Source organism: Leopardus geoffroyi, chromosome B2, assembly GCF_018350155.1.
Source record: "Leopardus geoffroyi isolate Oge1 chromosome B2, O.geoffroyi_Oge1_pat1.0, whole genome shotgun sequence".
Classification (NCBI taxonomy): Eukaryota; Metazoa; Chordata; class Mammalia; order Carnivora; family Felidae; genus Leopardus; species Leopardus geoffroyi.
This window is the reverse complement of record NC_059332.1, coordinates 75,670,062-75,692,680: the sequence shown is the minus strand read 5'-3', so window position 1 is coordinate 75,692,680 and position 22,619 is coordinate 75,670,062. Positions and strand designations below refer to the sequence as shown.

General features: G+C 40.3%; 1 pseudogene; it reads right to left on the bottom strand.

Annotated features, from left to right (window-relative positions):
• The window catches only part of LOC123609924, a 72,350-nt pseudogene extending 50,289 nt beyond the window's left edge, over positions 1-22,061 (bottom strand).
• Between the last annotated feature and the right edge of the window lie 558 nt (positions 22,062-22,619).

Sequence of the window (22,619 nt, the reverse complement as noted above, 5' to 3'; positions counted from 1 at the left end):
TTTTCTTTGTTGAAGGGAGGGACCTCTATTCCCCTTAGTCACTGTGCAAACATCTTGGATGTTGTGTAAAGGGTGAATGTGACTAGTTAGATGATTTGGTAAGTCTGCCTGGACATAATTTGGAGAGAGAACATGTTCATGCTAATCAAAGCCCACAAAGGTGGATTGGAATACTGAAACATAAATATTTCAATTTCATTTACTAAGAGAACACAAAGTCCACTGAAATAACATCTCTTCCAAATCACATAGCTGACTTGAGAAAATAAGTTACAGAGTTGTAAAAAGCCAGAACTAGAAAGGAACTTCCAGATCATCTGACCCAATGCTGTCATGTTACAGACAAGACAACGGGGCTCCAAGAGGAGGAAGTAGGTCTTCCATGTCACAGAGAAATCTCAGAGTGTGCCTATGGAAAGGACCAGTGTCATCTGGGAGGCCTGAGACAGAGTCCTCATTACAGCCATAGTTTGTTAGCCCTGGAGAAATAGTGTCCCATCTCTTCCTCTCCATTTTTCCCTTATCAACATCACCACACTTTCTGTAAGCTTCTTGTCACAGCTTCTAAGACCTCTGTATATCCTGTTTTATTCCACAAACTTCTGGTTTCCTTCAGAGATGCCACCTAATTCTCATAAACATATAATATGTAAATCTTAAGGCAGAATGGGCAGCAGTGTAGGCTATGTTAATACTTCTTAGTATCAATTGCAGACTAAATCTTATTTCCAGATTCCAGAGGTCAGTCTGCTGACCCATCATTTCTATTCTTTTAGTGAATTTGCTGTAGGATCATCAGATGGGGGGGGCAGTGACCTGGGGACAGTAAGCCATGAACTGGGAGGAAATAAAGGAGATACCCAAATCCACTGAAGGTTCATTGACTGCCATAAAAAATGGTTTAAACCTACAAAATGTTAAGCCAGATTATACTAAAGGTGGTTGCTTAGCCATCTCAAAATACTTTGGGAAATATTTGGACATGTATTAGGGTTTTCCAGAGAAATGGAACCAACAGGAGATATAGAAATAGGTGAATGGATATGAAATTATATATATGTGTGTATGTGTGTATACACACACACACATACACACATATAAGAGAGAGAAGGGTTTAGCGTCAAACAGAGTACCAAGGGTGAAAATACAACGCAGTCAAGCACTGGGATGGAACAAGTCTTCACTCACATAGAGAAGAGACAGAGCAAGATTAGCTCCAATAGTGCACATTGGTTCTTCGTGGCAAGTGGGTCAGCCTCCAGCACAGCCGACACAGGGCAATTGCTCTAAGAGCCTCTCTTTCCTGACGCGATAGAAGGACACTGACCCATCCCCTGTGGAATCTGAAATACTGGAAGCTGGGGGTTGTGCCTGAGGGCCACTTACAACACACTTATGCAGAACAAAGGAGCAGTCAACAGAGCGGGAAGCAGAAACGTGTTTCCACACAAGGTGATGAGCTTCATCTCAAAGGCCAAGGTCCATTCTTGGCCAAATTGGAACTAGAAAACTGTGCACACGAGACTATCTCTGCCAACATGTATTTTAAGGAACTGCCTTGGGGCTGGTGAGTCTAAAATCTGTGGGCCCGGCTGGTGGGCTAGAAATTCAGGTAAGAGTTGATGGTGCAGTCTTAAGTCCAAAACTTTCAGCGCATGCCAGCAGGTTTTAAACTCAGGCAGGGTTTCTATGTTGTAGCCTTGAGCAGAACTCCTTCTTCAGGAAACCTCAATGTTAACACTTAAGGCCTGCAGCTTATTTATTGGATGAGGTTTACCTACATTATGGAGGGTAATCAATATTATTTAAAGTCTACTGACTAAGCACATCTGAAAAATAGCATCATAGCAACAACTAAACTAAATGTTTGAGCAAACTGGGCACCAGGGCCTAGCAAACTCGATTTTCAAAAAATGCATCGAGGGGCACCCTGGGTGGCTCAGTTGGTTAAGTATTCAACTTCAGCTCAGGTCATGATCTCACGGTTTGTGAGTTCAAGCCCCACGTCAGGCTCCGTGCTGATCGCCCAGAGCCTGAAGCCTGCTTTGGATTCTGTGTCTCCCTCTCTCTCTGCCCCTCCCCTGCTTGCATTCTGTCTCTCAAAAATAATAAAAAATAAATGTTAAAAAGTTTAAAAAATGTATTGATTCCCTGCCATTATGTCCTAAATCACTGGCTCTTCTCTGGGAGAGTATCACTGATCACTACTTATCTTCTCATGATGCCATTTTCCTGCTGGAAATCATTCCAGGGTCTCCACTGCCCTTAGTGTTATATACAAACCCCTTATCTTGACACATAAGACCCTCCGTGATTGGCCACAGACTTCACCTGCCATCAAGCATCCTCACACAGACAACTAAACTGTACCCCTGGCCCTTCCAGGCTACTGTGTTGGCTTCCCAGTTCTGTTCATCAAAACCCACTGCCTGACAAAGGCCAGCCAACTCAAATACCAAACCCATTCAAAATCTTTGTTGGTGTTCATAATCTAAAATAGCTCCCTCCCCTCTGTGTTTTAAAGAAATAGAAATTTTTCTTTTAATATCCTGCCTTATATGGGAATCTTTTAAATGCATTATCTTCCTTCTAGATGTGAATACCTTGAGGACTAGAATCATCTCTACATCCTGACAGAACAGGTACTTATATACTCAATTTCAGAGCTAGGGGAATAGGGAAATGGAATAATTTTTTCCTGGTTATCGAGCAGCATGCAAATAAACTTTGAGGTGAAAACAGCAGAGTCCTGCGCCCTCCCTGCCCCTGCACTCTGCCGTATGGCCACTTCATTCCTACCTGAACATTCCTGCTGCCCTGACTCTGGTCTTGGCTGAAGATCAATTTATTGGCTTGGCCTGAGCTCCTCTGACCTCTGACTCTACTCTTGCTTTGGACTTGCATTGTGCTTCCCTTTGCCTGAGGCTCTACTTGGTATGTCAGACCTTAAAGGACAAGGCTTCCTGCCTCACCTCCATCCTCTCAGAGCTGAGGTGAAGAGAGGTTTATAAGAGTTACCGGAGGCCATGGTTTGGGTGAGGGAAAGGAACATTGGCTCAGGAGAGATCTGGGTTTGAGTTCTGAATGTTACGCTTGCCAGCTGAGGAACTGGGGTAGTTATGTAATGTCCCCTAGCATCGATTTCCCATCCACAAGTAAGAATTATTAATACAATGCAGTTCATAGGGTTTAGTGAGGTATAAAGGAGATGTGGCTTACAAAATTGTTTTGCACCATTTGCTATAGACCTCAGTTATTCGTGTGAATGGGTCGGCCAGGGACTGCTCATCACAGCTTCTCTGCCCAAGAAACCCTTTGGATTAAAGACTTAGTCCCAATTTACCACACTTTCATAGAGGGCCAGATTAAGATCTTTATATAAACTGATGTGAGTGTAAGAAATTCTAATACAAGAGCTCCTGGGCGGCTCAGTCGGTTAAGTGTTTGACTTCAGTTCAGGTCATGATCTCACAGTCCATGAGTTTGAGCCCCACGTCGGGCTCTGTGCTGACAGCTCAGAGCCTGGAGTCTGCTTTGGATTCTGTGTCTCTCCCTCTCTCTGCCCCTCCCTGCTCATGCTCTGTCTGAGGCTCATCTCTCTCTCTCTCTCTCTCAAAAAGAAATAAACATTAAAAAAAAATTAGAAATTCTAACACTATGTTCTTATATTTCTTATGGCAATAGCTTTGAAGTTATTTTGAAATAGAACATTCTCTGAGAATGTCAGGTCCTCGATTTGCTGCCCCTAAGCACATGGTGTGGTCAGCCTGCTGGTGTGCCAACACAGCCCTCATCTGTGTTCATGTCCTAATGTCTGGCTTTTTCCTGATTGGGTCAGTCTGGGCCCCAATCTCCTACCACCCTGGTCTGGCTCAGCTGATACTCCCCCTTCTAGTAATGACAAGGTAGGAGAAAAAGGCAACAAATGGCAAGGGATAGGTAGGGAGAGAGATCTTATCTCCAAATTAGTTATCTGAGAGCACACGAAGATGGCAAGCCAGGCAGGTAAGATGGGAACAGATGGCTCATTCTTAGGGTGTCTCTGCTCTAGAGAGGTGGCACTGCTCTCCCTTTGTGTGAGACCCGAGAGTTGGTGTGCATCTTCTGTGCTGGAAGGCACCACCAGCCATTCCAACTAAGAAAGGAATGCTTCACCACTCACCCCTTCCCTCCCTTCACTCTTTCCTCTCCTGTCTCCTCTCCTCTCCTCTCCTCTCCTCTCCCCTCTCCTCCCTTCCCTTCCCCTCCCCTCCTCTCTCCCCTCCCCTCCCCTCCTGTCCCGTCCCCCTTCGCCTCTCCTCTCATGTCTCCTTCCTCATTCCTAGACTTGTTTAGCAGATGGGAACACTGGCTCCTTGATAGGTCTGGCCTCACTGCCATTATACAGCCCTACCAAACCCTGTTCTCCTCCTCCTGTAACTCCTCTTACCCATCCATGCCCACTCTGAAAGAGATTCTATCTGCTTGATAACCTAAGCTGCCGTTCTTCCTCCAGGAATTCTGTTATGACTCCTTAAGGCTGAGTGAGAGATTGTGTTTCTATCTCTCATTGCATCCTTTGCATATTTCTGATATAGCATTTATTGTAACCCACCTTGATTGTTGGTCTACTGATTTTGTACATTAAACTAGGATATCCTCAACTAAAAAAAAAACAATCCATTATTGAGCACCTGGGGTGGCTCAGTCAGTTAAGCATCTGACTTCAGCTCAGGTCATGATCTCACTGTTTGTGAGTACAAGCCCTGCATTGGGCTCTGTGCTGACAGCTTAGAGCCTGAAGCCTGCTTCAGATTTGGTGTCTCCCTCTCTCTCTCTGCTCCTCCCCCACTCGTGCTCTGTTTCTCTTGGTATCTCAAAAATAAATAAACATTAAAAAAATCCATTATATTGAGAGACAGAAGTATCAGCCCAACGTGGGCTCAAACAACATCAAATTCTGAGTTACAAAAGGGACCAAATTGGTAGGTGACAATAAAGACTGCATAAACAAACTCTTCCTAATACTTCCATAGCATTTGGGTGTGCGCAGATGGTGGAGGGTAGGGAAACCCATTTGTATGGGTCTTGGCTGCATATGCCAAGGGGCTCCTCAGGTAGGCAAAATACCAGATACTAAAAGAGCTCAGCTCACAGACTGTGACTTACAAATAAATTATATAGATAGTCATTGCTCTCTTACTTTCTTCTCCCTTGCCTGCCATGCTGTAATGCATTGTTTACGAGCTCTGCAATGAGTCATAGCATGTAAATAAAATTGGATATCCTTTTTCTTTTGCCTCTAAGATTGCATAGAAATTTGTTATACAATAAAAACAACATTAGCATTCTGTGACTACATTCCCCTAGAAAATACCTTCTAGGGCTTTCCAAATAGCTTAGAAGAAGGGTTTCAAACTTTCCCTTTAAGAAACGACTTGAGTCTAGTACTTCTCAGAGGAAATGCCAGCCTCAATTTTTCTTGGCTTAATTTCATTTCAAGAATAGTACATTTTCTTCTTCTTCCTCTCAAGCTCTGCTCTCTAGTCCCAAGAAGAAAAAGAGTCATGGTGAAGCAGACACAGTTAGTAGATAACAAAGCTGAAGAGCAAAATAATGACAAAATGGCATTAACTACAGATATATCAAAAATAAGAAAAATACTTGGAACAATTTTTCCCAGTGAATTACAAAAGTTAGATGAAACAAACCATTTTGTAGATAAATCCGTCAGCAAAAGTGACTCAAAGGAAAAAAAAACCCCATAGAATCCCTGCTGTAGTCTGAATGTTTGTGTTTCCTCCCAAACTCATATATTTAAATCCTACTCCCCCAAAAGTGATAGTATTAGCAGACGGGGCCTTTAGGAGATGGTTTAGCCCTGAGGGTAGAGCCCTCATGAATGAGATTAGTACTTTGTGAAAAAAAGGCTCCAGAGAGATCTCTAACCCTCCTACCTTGTGAGAACCCAGTGAGAGGGTGCTGGCTGTGAAACAGAAGAGGGCCTCCCCCAAAGTGCTACCATGCTCGTGCCTTGACCTTGGACTTCCAGCCTCCACAACTGTGAGCAATACATTTCTGTTGTTTATAAGTGCCCTAGTCTGTGGTATTTGTTATAGCAACCCAGTGGACTAAGACAGCCCCAAAGACACTTAAAAATATTCCTGGTTAAGCAGGAATATAAAAACCTGCTGATGAAAGATGGTGAAACAGTTTGACAAATGAGATCTACCAACAGTTGAAAAAACAGATTCCTGCCATATAAGGATTTTACCTTAAAGTCAAAAAAGATGAAACATTGTCTACTTCAAAGCACTTGTTATTTGACCAGTATGACTTTGATATTAAAACCAAGTTAGGATGATAAAAAAAATAATAAAAGTAACATGCTAATCTCACTTATGAACATTGACCAATAAAGTTCCTAAATAAAACATTAGCAAAGCAAACTCAATGTTAAAAAAAACCAAAACAAACAATAATTATGACCCAACTGGTCCCAAGAACAAAGGTATGAGTTAAGTTCAGAAAAATCTCTTTTTAATATGTGTCTGTATTTTATTTTATCAGTGATTACATTAGCAGATTTAAAATGAAAAACAAGAGTGCCTGGGTGGCTCAGTCAGTTAAATGTCTGACTCTTGATTCGGGCTTAGGTTCTGATCTTGTGGTCATGAGATCGAGTCCGACGTCTGGCTCCATGCTCAGATTGGGCTTATTTCTCTCCCTCTCTCTCTACCCTTCCCTCACTTGGGTGCTCTCTCTCTCTGTCTCTCTGTCTTACACACACACACACATACACACACACACATACGTACACACACAAAATAAATAAATAAACTTAAAATAAATAAAATAAAAAATGGAAAACAATCAGATTGCCTTAGTAGATGGAAGAAAATGTTTTAAAAATACTATGATTTCACCCAAAAAACAAATAATCCAGTTAAGAAATGGGCAAAAGACATGAGTAGACATTTTTCCAAAGAAGACATCCAGATGGCCAAAAGACACATGAAAAGATCCTCAATATCACTCATCATCAAGGAAATACGAATTGAAACCACAATAAGCTACCACCTCACACCTGTCAGAATGTCTGAAATTAACAGTAGATTAAATGGCTAAAACTAACAATAGGAAACAATAGATGTTGGCAGGGATGTGGAGAAAGGGGAACACTCTTACACTGTTGGTGGGAATGCAAACTGGAGCACCCACTCTGGAAAATAGCATGAAGTTTCTTCTGAAAGTTAAAAATAGAACTACCCTAGAACCCAGCAATTGTCCTACTAGGTATTTACCCAAAGGATACAAAAATACTGATTTGAAGGGACACATGTACCCTGATATTTATAGCAGCAGTATCAACAATAGCCAAATTATGGAAAGAGCCCAAATATCCATTGATGAACTGATAAAGAAGATGTGGTGTGTGTGTGTGTGTGTGTGTGTGTGTGTGTGTGTATGTGTGTGTGTATACATATATATTATATGTATATGTATAGGAATATGAATATTCATATATATATATATATATATATATATATATGAATATAGGAATATTACACAGCCATCAAAAAGAGTAAAATCTTGCCATTTGCAATGACATGGATGGAGCTGGAGGATATTATGCTCAGTGAAATAAGTCAGTCATATGTGGAATTTGTAAGTCATACAGGATTTCACTCATATGTGGAATTTAAGAAACAAAACAGATGAACACAGGGGAGGGGAAAAAAAGAGAGAGTGAGGCAAATCACAAGAGACTCTAAACTACAGAGAACAAACTGAGAGTTTCTGGAGGGGAGATGGGCAGAGGATGGGCTAAATGGGTGATGGGTATTAAGGAGACGACTTGTGATGAGTACTGGGTGTTGTAAGTTGGAAGTGATGAATCACTAAATTCTACTGAAACCAAAATTATACTATATGTTAACTAACTAGAATTTAAATAAAAAAATTTTAAAAAGCACATTTCTTTACAAACTTAGAAGGAAAGTTCCTTAACCTAATAAAACTTTTAACGTAATAGTAAAATCATACTTAAAAAGAAGAATTTAAAAATCATTTGGTAAAATCAACATCATTAAACATTAAAAACAAAACTCTTTGTATACACTGAAAACTATAGAAAGCTAATGAAAGAAATTGAAGAAGACACAAAAAAAAAAAAAAAAATGGAAAAAGATTCCATGCTCCTGGATAGGAAGAACAAATATTGTTAAAATGTCAATACTGCCCAAAGCAATCTACATATTCAATGCAATCCCTATCAAAGTAACACCAGCATTCTTCACAGACTAGAACAAACAATCCTAAAATTTGTATGGAAACAGAAAAGACCCCGAATAGCCAAAGCAATCTTGAAAAAGAAAACCAAAGCAGGAGGCATCACAATCCTGGACTTCAAGCTATACTACAAAGCTATAATCATCAAGACAGTATGGTACTGGCACAAGAACAGACACTCAGATCAATGGAACAGAATAGAGAACCCAGAAATAGACCCACAAACGTATGGCCAACTAATCTTTGATAAAGCAGGAAAGAATATCCAATGGAATAAAGACAGTTTATTTAGCAAGTAGTGCTGGGAGAACTGGACAGCGACATACAGAAGAATGACCACTTTCTTACACCATGCACAAAAATAAACTCAAAATGGATGAAAGACCTCAATGTAAGACACGAAGCCATCAAAATCCTCAAGGAGAAAGCAGGCAAAAACCTCTTTGATCTTGGCCACAGCAACTTCTTACTCAACACGTCTCCAGAGGCAAGCGAAACAAAAGCAAAAATGAACTACTGGGACCTCAGCAAAATAAAAAGCTTCTGCACAGTGAAGGAAACAATCAGCAAAACTAAAAGGCAACCGACAGAATGGGAGAAGATATTTGCAAATGACATATCAGATAAAGGGGTATCCAAAATCTATAGTATCCAAAAATCTATAAATAACTTATCAAACTCAACACCCAAAAAACAAAAAATCCAGGGAAGAAAGGGGCAAAGGACATGAATAGACGAGTCTCCAAGGAAGACATCCAGATGGCCAACTGACACATGAAAAAATGCTCAACATCACTAATCATCAAATGATATACCACCTTACACCTGTCAGAATGGCTAACATTAACAACTCAGGCAACAATAGATGTCGGCGAGGATGTGGAGAAAGAGGATCTCTTTTGCATTGTTGGTGGGAATGCAAGCTGGTGCAGCCACTCTGGAAAACAGTATGGAGGGTTCTCAAAAAATTAAAAATAGAACTACCCTATGACCCAGCAATTGCACTACTAGGCACTTATCCACGGGATACAGGCGTGCTGTTTCAAAGGCACACATGCACCCCCATGTTTATAGCAGCACTATGCACGATAGCCAAAGTATGGAGAGAGCCCAAATGTCCATCAATGGATGAATGGATAAAGAAGATGTGGTGTGTGTGTGTGTATATATATGTATATATATATATATATATATATATATATACATATATATACACATATACACACAATGGAGTATTACTCGGCAATCAAAAAGAATGAAATCTTGCCATTTGCAACTACGTGGATGGAAGTGGAGGGTATTATGTAAGTGAAATCAGTCAGTCAGAGAAAGACAAAAATTATATGACTTCACTCATATGAGGACTTTAAGAGACAAAACAGATGAACATAAGGGAAGTGAAGCAAAAATAATATAGAAACGGGGTGGGGGGGACAAAACAGAAGAGACTCATAAATATGGAGAACAAACTGAGGGTTGCTGGAAGGGTGGTGGGAGGGGGGATGGGCTAAATGGGTAAGGGGAATTAAGGAATCTATTCCTGAAATCATTGTTTCACTATATATATATGCTAACTAATTTGGATGTAAATTTTAAAAAATAAAAAATAAAAAATAAATAAATAAATAAATAAATAAATAAATAAAATAAAAAATAAAAAAAACACAAAACTCTTTTCCAACTAGGAATAAAAAGAAATTTCTCTAACTTGATAAAATTCATAAAACTATAGCCATATCTTAAGTTGTCAAACATTAGAAGCGTTCCTTTAAAATTAAGAATAAGCTTGGGGCGCCTGGGCGGCGCAGTCGGTTAAGCGTCAGACTTCAGCCAGGTCACGATCTCGCAGTCCGTGAGTTCGAGCCCTGCGTCGGGCTCTGGGCTGATGGCTCGGAGCCTAGAGCCTGTTTCCGATTCTGTGTCTCCCTCTCTCTCTGCCCCTCCCCCGTTCATGCTCTGTCTCTCTCTGTCCCAAAAATAAATAAACGTTGAAAAAAAAATATTTTTTAATTAAGAATAAGCTAAAGACTTTTCACTATCACTCTTTTTTGGGAGGTGGTGTGGAGTCAACTTCAAGTATAGGAAGAAAGAAAAAGGAAATTATAGGTAAGAATTTTAAAGGCAGAAACAAAACCATCATTATTCTCAGATAGTATTGATTATCTAAATAGAAACTCAAGAGAAAAACAGACCAATTATTAGAATTAGTAATTGGGATTAGAATGTAAACTGGATATATGATAAACATATAAAAACCAGCTGCATTCCTACATACCAAAACATACATATACATATTTTAAAGTATATCATATACAAGACCAACAAAATATAAGGTACTAGAAATAAATCTAATGAAAATGTGCACATCTTTATGAAGGATATTGTAAAACTTTATTTTTTATTATTTTTTTATTTTTTAAGTAATCTCTACACCCACCATGGGGCTCAAACTCACAATGCTGACATCAAGAGTCACATGCTCTACCAACTAAGCCAGCCAGAATCCCCTATAAAACTTTATTGAAGGGGCGCCTGGGTGGCTCAGTCAGTTAAGCATTCAATTCTTGGTTTCAACCCAGGCCATGATCTCACAGGTTCGTGGGTTCAAGCCCCACATTGCGCACTGTGCTGGCAGTGTGGAGCCTGCTCTGGATTCTCTCTCTCTCTCTCTCTCTCTCTCTCTCTCTCTCTCTCTCTCTCCCTCTCTCTTCCTCTCTCTCTGTCCCTCCCCTACTCATGCTGTCACTCTCTCAAAATAAATAAACATGGATAGACAACATGGATAGACCTAGAGGGTATTGTGCTAAATGAAACGTCAGACAGAGAAAGAGAAATATCATATTATTTCACTTATATGTGGAGTCTAAAAAACAAAACAAATGAACAAAGAAATAAACCAAAAAACAGACTCTTCAATAGACAGAACAAACTGGTGGCTCCCAGAGGGTATTAAGAGGCACAAACTTCCTGTTGTAAAATAAGTCATGGAGAATAAAAGTACAGTATAGGGAATATAGTCAATAATATTGTAATAACATGTGGTGACAGATGGTGACTGCACCATTGTAGCGAGCGCTGAGTAATATATAGAATTGTTGAATCAGTGTTGTATGCCTGAAAGTAATATAACACTATATGTTAATTATACTTCAATACAAATTAAAAATAAAAAACAATTTAAAAAACACGTGCATTTTTTATCAAAAACCAAACAGTGGTGTGTACACGCACGAATATATGCATACAACTAAAACAGAAGATTCAAGAAATACAGTTACAATTACTATTTGCCATGCATTCTGGCATTTTCTATTCATCCCCATTGTACTAAACAAATAATTCCTGCTGCAACCCACAAAATTGATTTCATAACCATGACAGAGTTGTCGCCTTCGATTCGAAAATCTACACTTGTACAAAAAGCATTCTTGATAAAGAGTTCTGTGCAGGAGAGTGCTGGTATGTTAAAAGAACAGTTTCCCCAGGATTTGGGGGAGAGCTGGGTTGTAGTGTTGGCCCGTGACCACTACAAGCCAGCAGTGTGTTTACCAATCAGCTAACAAAGTTCCTGAGGATCTAACAATGGACTCTCATGAGTTGGTAGGAGGCAGCTTCAGAACACCGTGATTCGAGCCTCACTGGTTACACATATGGAAAAAAAAAATAATGATTGGATCTCTACATCACATCACATGTGAAAATTGATTTCAGGTGAGCTAAATACCCGACATGTGAAGAATATTACATGTGACTGTGAAATGCACATGTTATAAAAAGTAAAAAACAAAAATTCCTGGGTAGAAAAGGATTTTAAATGATAGGAAAAGTTACTACTCAAATTTAGTAGAGGCTTTGAAAAGTAAAAGGTAAGGCAACCAGGAGACATGACTGCAGGAACCTCTAGGCAGGAAAGAAAAGAGAAAAGAGATGGTATTCTCAGAACCTAAGGTAAGGGCTCAGGCTGCCCAGCAGTCACTGAATGGAAAGGGCGGGGGGCATTCAGCAGAGTTGCAGCCATGATCCAGGCTGGACAAAGGGAGCTGGAATGGTAGAGACCCCAGCAGAAGCAGAGTGGGTGGGGAGAAAGAGCCTGGTTTCTCCTCTTCAGTCTCCTATCTGTGCTTCCCATTTGCTGAATGAAAATGGAAGCCCGTCAGCAAGAGACCTTGGGAAATGTTTTTCAGAGATGAGCTCACTCTAAGAGGGGAAGGCTGAGTAAGGATCTGAGAGCAAACAGGTAAATAAATGCCCAGCACATCAGGGGGATACATATTAAAGCTACACTGAGACCATTTCATATCCATCAGACCTGGACTACGTCTCAAGTTAAACGATTAAAAAGCATTTTAAGATATGAAATGAAGAGAACTCTCACATTCTGGGAGTGAGCAGGGAAACTGACACAGCCAATTTTGAAAGTGGAGTTGTTTTCCTTGCTAAACTTGAAGGTGCACACACCCTCTGTGACCTAGAAATTCTACTCCTTGGTATAAATTTCTGAGAAAGTTCTCACATGTATGAACAAGGTGACATGTCCAAGAATATGAACCATTTGAGGATGGTAAAAAATTGGAACGCAATGAAATGTCCATCAATAGAAGAAATGATTTTTAAAATATTATCTACTAATAATGGAATACTATATCACAGATAAAATGAATGAACTAGTGCTACATCTATCAACACGCGATAATCTCTTAAACCATGCTATTAAAGCAACTAGCAGAAAACCATACACAATATCATTCACATTAAGTTTTAAAACAAAAGATGTATGTTCCATGGGGATATTGTTTAGGATAGGTACATAAATAGCAAAAGTATAAACATATACATAGGTTTTATATATTTTGGATACCAACCCTTTATTGGATATGTCATTTGCAAAGATCATCTCCCATTCAGTAAGTGGTTGCCTTTTAGTTTTGTTGTTTCCTTCACTGTGCAGAAACTTTTTATTTTGATGTTGTCCCAATAATTTATTTTTGCTTTTATTTCCCTTGTCCCAGGAGACATGTCTAGAAAAAAGATGCCATGGCCGATGTCAGAGAAATTATTGCCTCTGCTCTCTTCTAGTATTTTTATTTTCAGGTATCACAAGTAGGTCTTTGATCCAGTTTGAGTTTATTTTCATGTATGGTGTAAGAAAGTGGTCCAGTTTCATTCTTTTGCATGTAGCTGTCCAGTTCTCCCAGCACCATCTGTCGAAGAGACTGTCCTCTTCCCATTGTATATTCTTTCCTCTTTTGTTGGAGATTAATTGACCATATAATTATGGATTTATTTCTGGGTTTTCTATTCCAGTTGATTGATCTATGTGTCTATTTTTGTGCCATATTGTTTTGATTGTTACAGTTTTGTAATATGAGTCTGGAATTGTGATACCTCTATTTTTGTTTTTCTTTGCCAAGATTGCTTTGGCTATTTGAGGTCTTTTGTGGTTCCATACAAATTTTAGGATTGTTTGTTCAAGCTCTGTCAAAAATGCTATTGGTATTTTGATAGGGATTGCATTAAATGTGCAAATTGCTTTGGGTAGTATAGACATTTTAACAATATTTGTTATTCCAATCCATGACCATGGAATGTCTATTTCTTTGTGTCATCTTCAATTTCTTTTATCAGTGTTTTATAGTTTTCAGAGTGTAGGTCTTTCACCTCTTTGTTTAGGCTTATTCCTAGGTATCTTATTGTTTTTGGTATACATGTAAATGGGATTGCTTTTTAAATTTCTCTTTTTGCTGCTTCATTATTAGTGTAACAATAATAAATTCAACAGATTTCTATATATTGAGCTTACCGAATTCATTCATTGGTTATAGCAGTTTTTTGATGGTCTTTAGGGTTTTCTATCTGTAGCATCATGTTATCTGCAACTAGTGAAAGTTTTACTTCTTCCTTACCAGTTTGCATGTCTTTTATTTCTTTTTGTTGTCTGAATGCTGTGTCCAGGGCTTTCAGTACTACATTGAATAAAAGTGGTGAGAATGGACATCCTTGACTTGTTCCTGACCTTAGGGGAAAGGCTCTCAGCTTTTCACCATTGAAGATGAGGTTGGCTGTGGGTTTTTCATAGAAGGCCTTTATTCTGTTGATATATGTTCCCTCTAAATCTACTTTGTTGAGGTTTTTTTTTTTTTTTATCATGAATGGATGTTGTATTTTGTCAAATGCTTTTTCTGTATTTATTGAAATGATCATATGATTTTTATCCTTTCTCTTAAAAAATGAGAAGACATGAACAGACATGCAGACAGCCAACAGGTACATGAAAAGATGCTCAACATCATTCATCATCAGGGAAATGCAAATGAAAACTACAATGAGATATCACCTCTTACCTGTCAGAATGGCTAAAATCAACAACACAAGAAAACAGTGTTGGTGAGGATGTGGAGAAAAACAAACCCGTATACCCTGCTGGTGGGAATACAAACTGGTACAGCCATTGTGGAAAACAGTATGGAGATTCCTCAGAAAGTTAAAAAGAGAATTACCCTACAATCCAGTAATTGCACTACTGGGTATTTACCTCCAAAATACAAAAACACCAATTCAAAGGGATATATGCACCCCTATGTGTATTGCAGCATTATTTACAATAGCCAAATTATGCAAGCAGCCCATGTGTCCATCCATAGATGAATGGAGAAAGAAGATGTGGCATATATACATAATGGAATATTATTTAGTCACAAAAAAGAATGAAATCTTGCCATTTGCAACAACATGGATAAAGCTAGAGAGTATACTGCTAAGTGAAATAAACAGAGAAAGACAAATACCATATGATTTTACTCATATGTGGAATTTAAGAAACAAAATAAAGGGAAAAAACAGAGAAACAAACCAAGAAACAGACTCTTAACTGTAGAGAACAAACTGATGGTTACTAGAGGGGAGTTGGTGGGGGGATGGGTGAAATAGGTGAAGGGCAATATGAGTACAATTATGATGAGCACTGAGTAATATGTAGAATTGTAAAATCACCATATTGTATGCTTGAAACTAATATAACACTGTATGTTATCTACACTGGAATTAAAATTAAATACTTAATTAAAAAAGATACACGGGAAAGATAAATACAAAATTCAGAGTAATAGTAACTCTGGGAGTGGTATAGAGGAAAATGGGATCATGGAGTGGTCCCCAGAAGTCTTCAACAATATTTAAATGCTTTGTTTCTCAAGCTAGGTAAGCAATACTTGCTTGTTCGTTGCATTTTCTCTTTACCTTTTGGTGTGTCTGAAATATTTGGTTTTTATTAAAAAGATAAGGAAGCACTATCATCAAAACCTAATGTTTGTCAAAACTCTGCAATGTGTTTGTAACACTCATAACATGCAGCTGGTATAAGAGCAACACTCATAACATGCAGCATGTATGCAATGGTTCATACATTGTCCATTAATTGATTTTTTTTTAGTTTTTATTTTAGAGAGAGAGAGAGAGAGAGCACAAGCAGGGGAAGAACAGCAGAGGGGGAGAGAGACAGAATCCCAAGCAGGCTCCACATTGAACGTGGAGCTCAATCCCATGACCCTGGGATCATGACCTGAGCCGAAATCAAGAGTTGGACACTCAATCAACTGAGCCACCCAGGCGCCCCTCTTCATTAATTAATTACTCCACATGTTTCTGAACTTACCAAAAACTTGTGAGATTTCCTCTGAACATTGCAGCTTCTTTGTTTCATCAAGTACATAAAAAGCCAGAATGTTTTGAGATAGTATCAGTGGCTAACACTTATTAAGCACCTACCCTGCACAAGACACCTATCACCCCCACTATATCATAGGAGAAAAACATGGCACCAAGAGACTCTGGCAATTTCCCAAAGCCACCCAGAAGAGCAGGGACAGACTGGGGTCCAGAGTCTTCACTATACTTTCTCTTTTGCCTCTCCCAGAGCAGCCATTATTTTTCTTTCTCACTTCTGAATAATTTTTAAACAAGTACAGATGAAATAAGTGCTTCTGACGGTTTCTGGAACTGATGATAGAGAAAAGCTCTGTAATTTCATAGACTGAAAGACAAAATTCAGAGAGCTTCCTCAGGAGAAGGGAGGCCACCCAATCAGAATACCTGGCCCCGAGGCCCTGAAATAGCTGCCACCACCAGTTGTGTGACCGTGGGCAAGCTCATCAGACCAAACGAATTCTAGTCCCAGCTCTACCATTTCCAACTCATTACTTGGCTTTCTTAAGCCTCCTCACCAAATAGAAATAATAATACCCACCTCTTCAGTTTTGTCTGAGATAAATGAAAACATGCACAATGCCAGGTCTGTAACCTCCCTGAGACTGTTACCCTCTGGGCAGAGCCAATGATGCCCATCTTTTGTCGAATCCACAGTCAGTCATCCTGCATTTGAAGTGGACCATCATGGAAGAAGGATTTATACCATAGAAATTGGCTATTTCTACATCTCAGGGTTTGTTTTTTTGTTTTTGTGGATTTTTTGACAGCTGGTTGTTAAGCATTTACCAGCACCCCCTGCAAGTGTTGTTGGGAGCTGCTTTGTCGAATTGAAAAGCACTATATAAACATTAGCTACTCTTATTTAAGATTTCATGACCAACAGAACAAAAAAGAGAACTTGTAAGAGTGAAAACGTCTCCCATGAGAATATTGTTCTACATCTCGCAGAACACCTCGTGCAGTACACAAACTTAAGGCCTTCCTCTGCATCCCAAGCTAGTATGGTGGGACTCCCGGAACCAGTGGGTTTCTCAGGAAGTCAGTCCAGTGCAATGGGGCAGAGCTCCGGGGTTTTGTTATGAGTGAGCTGATGGTATCTGCAACACGTTGCTTTTGACCCTTGTGCCCTGTTCTTCCTGAAACCCCAGTGAGTACTGAGAACCCTGTCTTTTGTTTCCTTTGCCACTCCCTAGCTGGGTGCTGGGAGAATACCTTCTTCTAAAGGTTCGTTGGACAGAATTCCCACCTCATCAAAGGTTAACAATAATACATTTAAGATTTTAAATTTTAAGTAGATATGTTTAAAAACACCACACTTAATACATGAAAGGTAATGATGAAAATCTAGATGTGTAATGATTTCTGGGATTTTGTTTTCTAAACAGCACAAGAATGTGCTCTTCTGAAGATTGCCTTGTGACATTTCTTGTATAAATAAAATATTACCTTGCTCAGAAAGTGGAAAATCCTCATAACAAACACCTGAATATATTTTACTAAAAATTTCAGCAGGCTTTTTCCCTTGGACATGTTTAAAGAGCAACTGCAGAGCATAAATAACTGCTTTTCTCAGCATGGTCTAAATGAGAGGAAATGGAATTGTAATGAAGTCTACGCGGGTTGCTTCAGCAAGTACTACTGATACAAACACTCCCTTTGCTATTCTAATCAACATTGGGCTGACATGGCTGATTAGAAATTCCCAACTCAGAACATAGCTCTTTGAATTGGAGAAAAAAATGTTGCCATCTCATTTGCAGATTTAACTCCAAGTGTCCAGTTGCTACAAAGCAATGGACAGAATGTACTGCATATAAATGGTTTGTTCCTCTTGATAGCCAAGCTTACAGAAATTGCATATGGATTTTACTTGCCTACATGGTGACAGACTTATTATTTAATGTGTTTTCCACTGAAGTAGAATTGAAGTAGAATTGTCATCCGCTGCCTGCCTCTCAGCCTGTCCGCTCTCGAATGCTCCCCCAACTCTGCCATTAGAGTTCTCTTCCTAAAATTTCAGTCACTCACAGTTCAACTTCACAGTTGCCACCTATACTCTTATTTCACATTTTTATTTTGGTCAAATCTAAATAGCTCTAACCTTATTTTTGCCCTAAGCACTAATAGCTGTGAAAGCACACATGATTTGCTGCCACACAATGGAAGAAAATACAAAATCTATATGATAATGCCTTATATAGAGAGTATATAAAGTTACAACTTTATATACTCAGTTTTAGCTGAGTTACAACTCAGTAACAAGAAGAAAAACAATCCAATTTAAAAATGGGCAGAATGTGGAGGGATGGGCTAAGTAGGTGATGGGCACTAAGGAAGGTACTTGCTGGGATGAGCACTGGGTATTATATGGAAGTGATGGATCGCTGGGTTCTACTCCTGTAACCGATACTACACTGTATGTTAACTAACTTGAATTTAAATAAATAAATTTAAAATTAAAAAAAATGAAAATGGGCAGAAGACTTAAACAGATACCCTACAAAAGACAACACACCAATGGCCAATAAGCACATGATAATATGTTCAACATCACTAGGCATCAGACAAAAGCAAATTAAAATCGCAGTAAGATACCAGTACACTCTAAAATTTAAAAGATTAATAATTCGAAGTTCATGAGGATGTAGAAAACCTGAAAATCTCATAAAACACTGGTGGGACTGTAAAATGGCACAAATATTTTTGGGAAGAAACCCTGGCATATCCTTAAAAGTTTCAAACAGTATATTCAAAAGCACAATTATCTAACTAGTAAATATTTGTCTCTACATCAGAGATAGAAATATATACAGGGGCGTTTGGGTGGCTCAGTCGGTTAAGCGTCCGACTTCAGCTCAGGTCATGATCTCACAGCTTGTGGGTTTGAGCCCTATGTCGAGCTCTGTGCTGACATCTCAGAGCCGGGAGCCCACTTCGGATTCTGTGTCTCTCTCTCTCTCTGCCCTTCCCCCAACCGCACTATGTCTCTCTCAAAAATAAATCAACATTAAAAAACATTTTTTAAAGAAATATATACAGAACAAAACAGGGTTAAAAAAAAAGTCAAATATATAGTTACCGTATGACTCTGCAGTTGTGCTTCTCGTTATCCGTCCAAAGGAAATTAAAAAATACATCCACAGAAAGATTTGGACATGAATGTTCTGGGGACCAGGGACTGTTCTGGGGAATGGCAAGCTTCCCTGAGTGACATCTCATTCTAAGAACCGAGTGCTTGCGGGAAGCGTGGATGTGGCCGCCTACGGTGCTCTCAGCTTGCCTGGTATGGAACCATTGCCTCATCAGCAGGGCCCCAGTCTTGGTGTGTTGCCTCACAGATAAAGCTTCCACACCATGCACGAGTGGTGACAGGGTGGCAGAAGAGAACCTTGACCAGGAAAGAAAACCTTTTTGCGTTTTGGACGGATTGCTCTGGTATTGTTTTGAGCTCTGTCACACTGGCAACCCTGGGTGAAAAGAATTCACCGTAAGACCAGAGCTGAAAGATACCAAGCGATTGGCACTGGTTAAGGTTTCTCTTTTCTTTTTTAAGTTATTAGAATTTTAAATATAGTAGGCCGGAGTCTGGTTCATGTGGTTCCTCAGTAGATACGGCCCCAGACAGGACAAGTTTATGTGGCAGAGGTAGCAGACCACAGAGGAAGTGTGACTGAGCCTTTGCCTCCAGAATGAATATGGAAGTGGAGCATTCTGGAGTGTGACAGCGCCCTGCACTCCTGTCCCATTCTATCACACCAAGGTAAAAAGTGAGAGCCCATTGCAGTGTCTAGACAGAACATAGTCTTACCTTGGACAATTTCTGTTCTCTTTGTAGACTGGTAGGCAGAATGCTCATCCTTAAGTGTCAATCCCTAACGCCTGCAAACTATACTATGTTACATTAAACAGCAAAAGACTCTGCAGCTGTTAAACAAGATTTTACGATTGGGAGATTATTCTGGTTTGTGGGTGGGCCCAATCTAATCATGTGAGCCCTTAAAAGTAGCGAACTTTCTCCAGCTGGGGCAAAAGATATGGCAGAAGGGAAATTGGGCGAGATTTTAAGATTTGAAGCCCGAGAGGGACTGGATGGGCCGGTGCTGGAGTGGCCACAAAGAAAGGATGGGAAGGAACGTGGGCAGCTTTTACAAAAAGACCAGCCCCCAGCTGACAGCTAGCAAGGAAATGGGACAAGGAAATGGGGAACTCCATCTTACAGCTGCAAGGAATTGAATCTGGCCAACAACCTCAATGACCTAGAAGCACAATCTTCCCCAGAGCCTCTAGGGAAGAGTGCAGCCTAATTGAACAACCTAATTTCAGCCTTGGGAGGCCTTCCACAGAGGACCCAGCTGAGCCCCGTTGTGCCCAGACTTCTGAGCCATGAAACTGTGAGATAATAAACGGATGCTGTTTTGAGCCACTAAGTTTGTGGTAATTTGTTCTGGCAGCAGTAGAAAACTAATACATAAACTTAATTCATTTATTTTTTGAGAGAGAGAGACAGAGAGTGTGAGCAGAGGAGGGGCAGAGAGAGAGGGAGAGACAGAATGTCAAGCAGGCTCTGTGCTGTCAGCACAGAGCCCAACACAGGGCTCAAACTCACAAACCATGAGATCATGACCTGAGCCAAAAACCAAGAGTTGGATGCTTAAGCAACTGAGCCACCCAGGCACCCCAAACGTTTATTTTTTTTTTTTATTTTTAATTTTTTTTTTTTCAACGTTTATTTATTTTTGGGACAGAGAGAGACAGAGCATGAACGGGGGAGGGGCAGAGAGAGAGGGAGACACAGAATCGGAAACAGGCTCCAGGCTCTGAGCCATCAGCCCAGAGCCCGACGCGGGGCTCGAACTCCCGGACCGCGAGATCGTGACCTAGCTGAAGTCGGACGCTTAACCGACTGCGCCACCCAGGCGCCCCCAAACGTTTATTTTTGAGACAGCATGAGTGGGGGAGGGTCAGAGAGAGAGGGAGAGGGAGACACAGAATCTGAAGCAGGCTCCAAGCTCTGAGCTGTCAGCACAGAGCCTGTGATGGGGCTGGAATCCATGGACCTCGAGATGATGACCTGAGACAAAGTCGGACGCTTAACCGACTGAGCCACCCAGGTGCATCAACACATTTTTTTTTTTTTAAAGCAAGCAAGCAGAATTCTTAGACAAAAGTGACTTTGAATTCCCTTTTCTTATTGCAAACATGTGATGTAGGAGTCTTAATGTTTGATCAAAAAAGTCTTAGTCTTTGATCAAAAAAGAAGTTACAATCCATATTTCCACCTGTGCCCCTCAGTATATTGCTGTATACAATGGGAGAATGAAGCTCTATGCAGGGTATTTTCTCTCTAAGGCCTTCGAGAAGACCCTAGAGTGGAGGATGGATTTCAGTGAGATCAAGACTGTAACCAGGCGACTGTCCTAATCCAGTTGAGGGATGATAGGGCAGGGCTAGCTGCTGTGGTGAAGTCAGTTTGGAAAGACACTGGTTCCAAATGGTTCTGGAAGAGCCAGTTAGGTGGAAGGTAATCCCAGTGAATCTGAGAATGCAAGAGGAGAGGCTTGGGGAGCAATGCCCGTGGTATGAGTTGATTATGGGAGAGGGGGTACTTGTGGAACATCCATGTGGCATCCAGGAGATGTCTGGATATTGAATATTGAAGTTCAATGATTCTCAGAGACTCCAATTTGGGAATAAGTAACACACAGGCTCAGAAGATGCTTATTATGGGTTCCCTTTTGCTTTAAAACACAGTAAGAAGAGGAATGTGGAAGAAAGAAACAGGATTTTGTTTGAGGTCATTAGAAAAGGATTGGAGACAAAAAAGGACAGAAAAGATGAGACAACTGTTGGATGAGGTGGAATTGATAGATTTACTAATAAACTACAAAACAGGCGTGCCTAGAGAGTTCATGATCTCTCTTAGAGGAGAAAAAGGAGGTGGCAGGGAGGCAGAAGCTGGAGAACGTTCGTGTTAGCCACGAGGGCTCAGGACGGCTCTGTCCTGCCTGAGTGAATGACAGTGTGGCTGGAGGTGGATACCGAAGAGGAAGGCACAGGAAAGGATTCCACCAGCCACCTGCACACATGCGCCTTCATCAACTGGGTATTTGTCATTTCAGGAATGCAAATCTATTGTATTTCTCCTGAGTATATCATTCAGTGAAGATTTCGCTATTCACATCATTTTCAGGAAAATTGGAGCTGGCTCCCTGCACCCCCATTTCTGTGCACACAGAGCTGCTGTATTGACTAAGACTGAAAAAAATCTGAGTTAGCTTCAGCAGTAGCCACCCATGCATTGAACAGTTTCCTCAGAAAAAGCTCACGGTGACTCTTCTTGATACCCTCTGCTAAATCCCAATCTGTGAAAATATTTGAAGGCTGCGCACAGCAGCTGGAGGAAAGAATGAATCACCCACACACCAGAGCTCACGAGGGCTCCCTGCTGAACTACCAGCTGTGGGGAAAGCAGCCAGCCAGGGAAGGTACCATTTAGGACACAGTGTTCTAGATGGGCTCAAAAAGAATTAAAATTTAACCCATTCCAGAGCACCAAAGGATTATTTTAGGTCATGGGACCAGATGCTACAGTTTCATTACATTTCCTGATTGCCCCTGATTTTGGCTAAGAATTGAAATAGTTG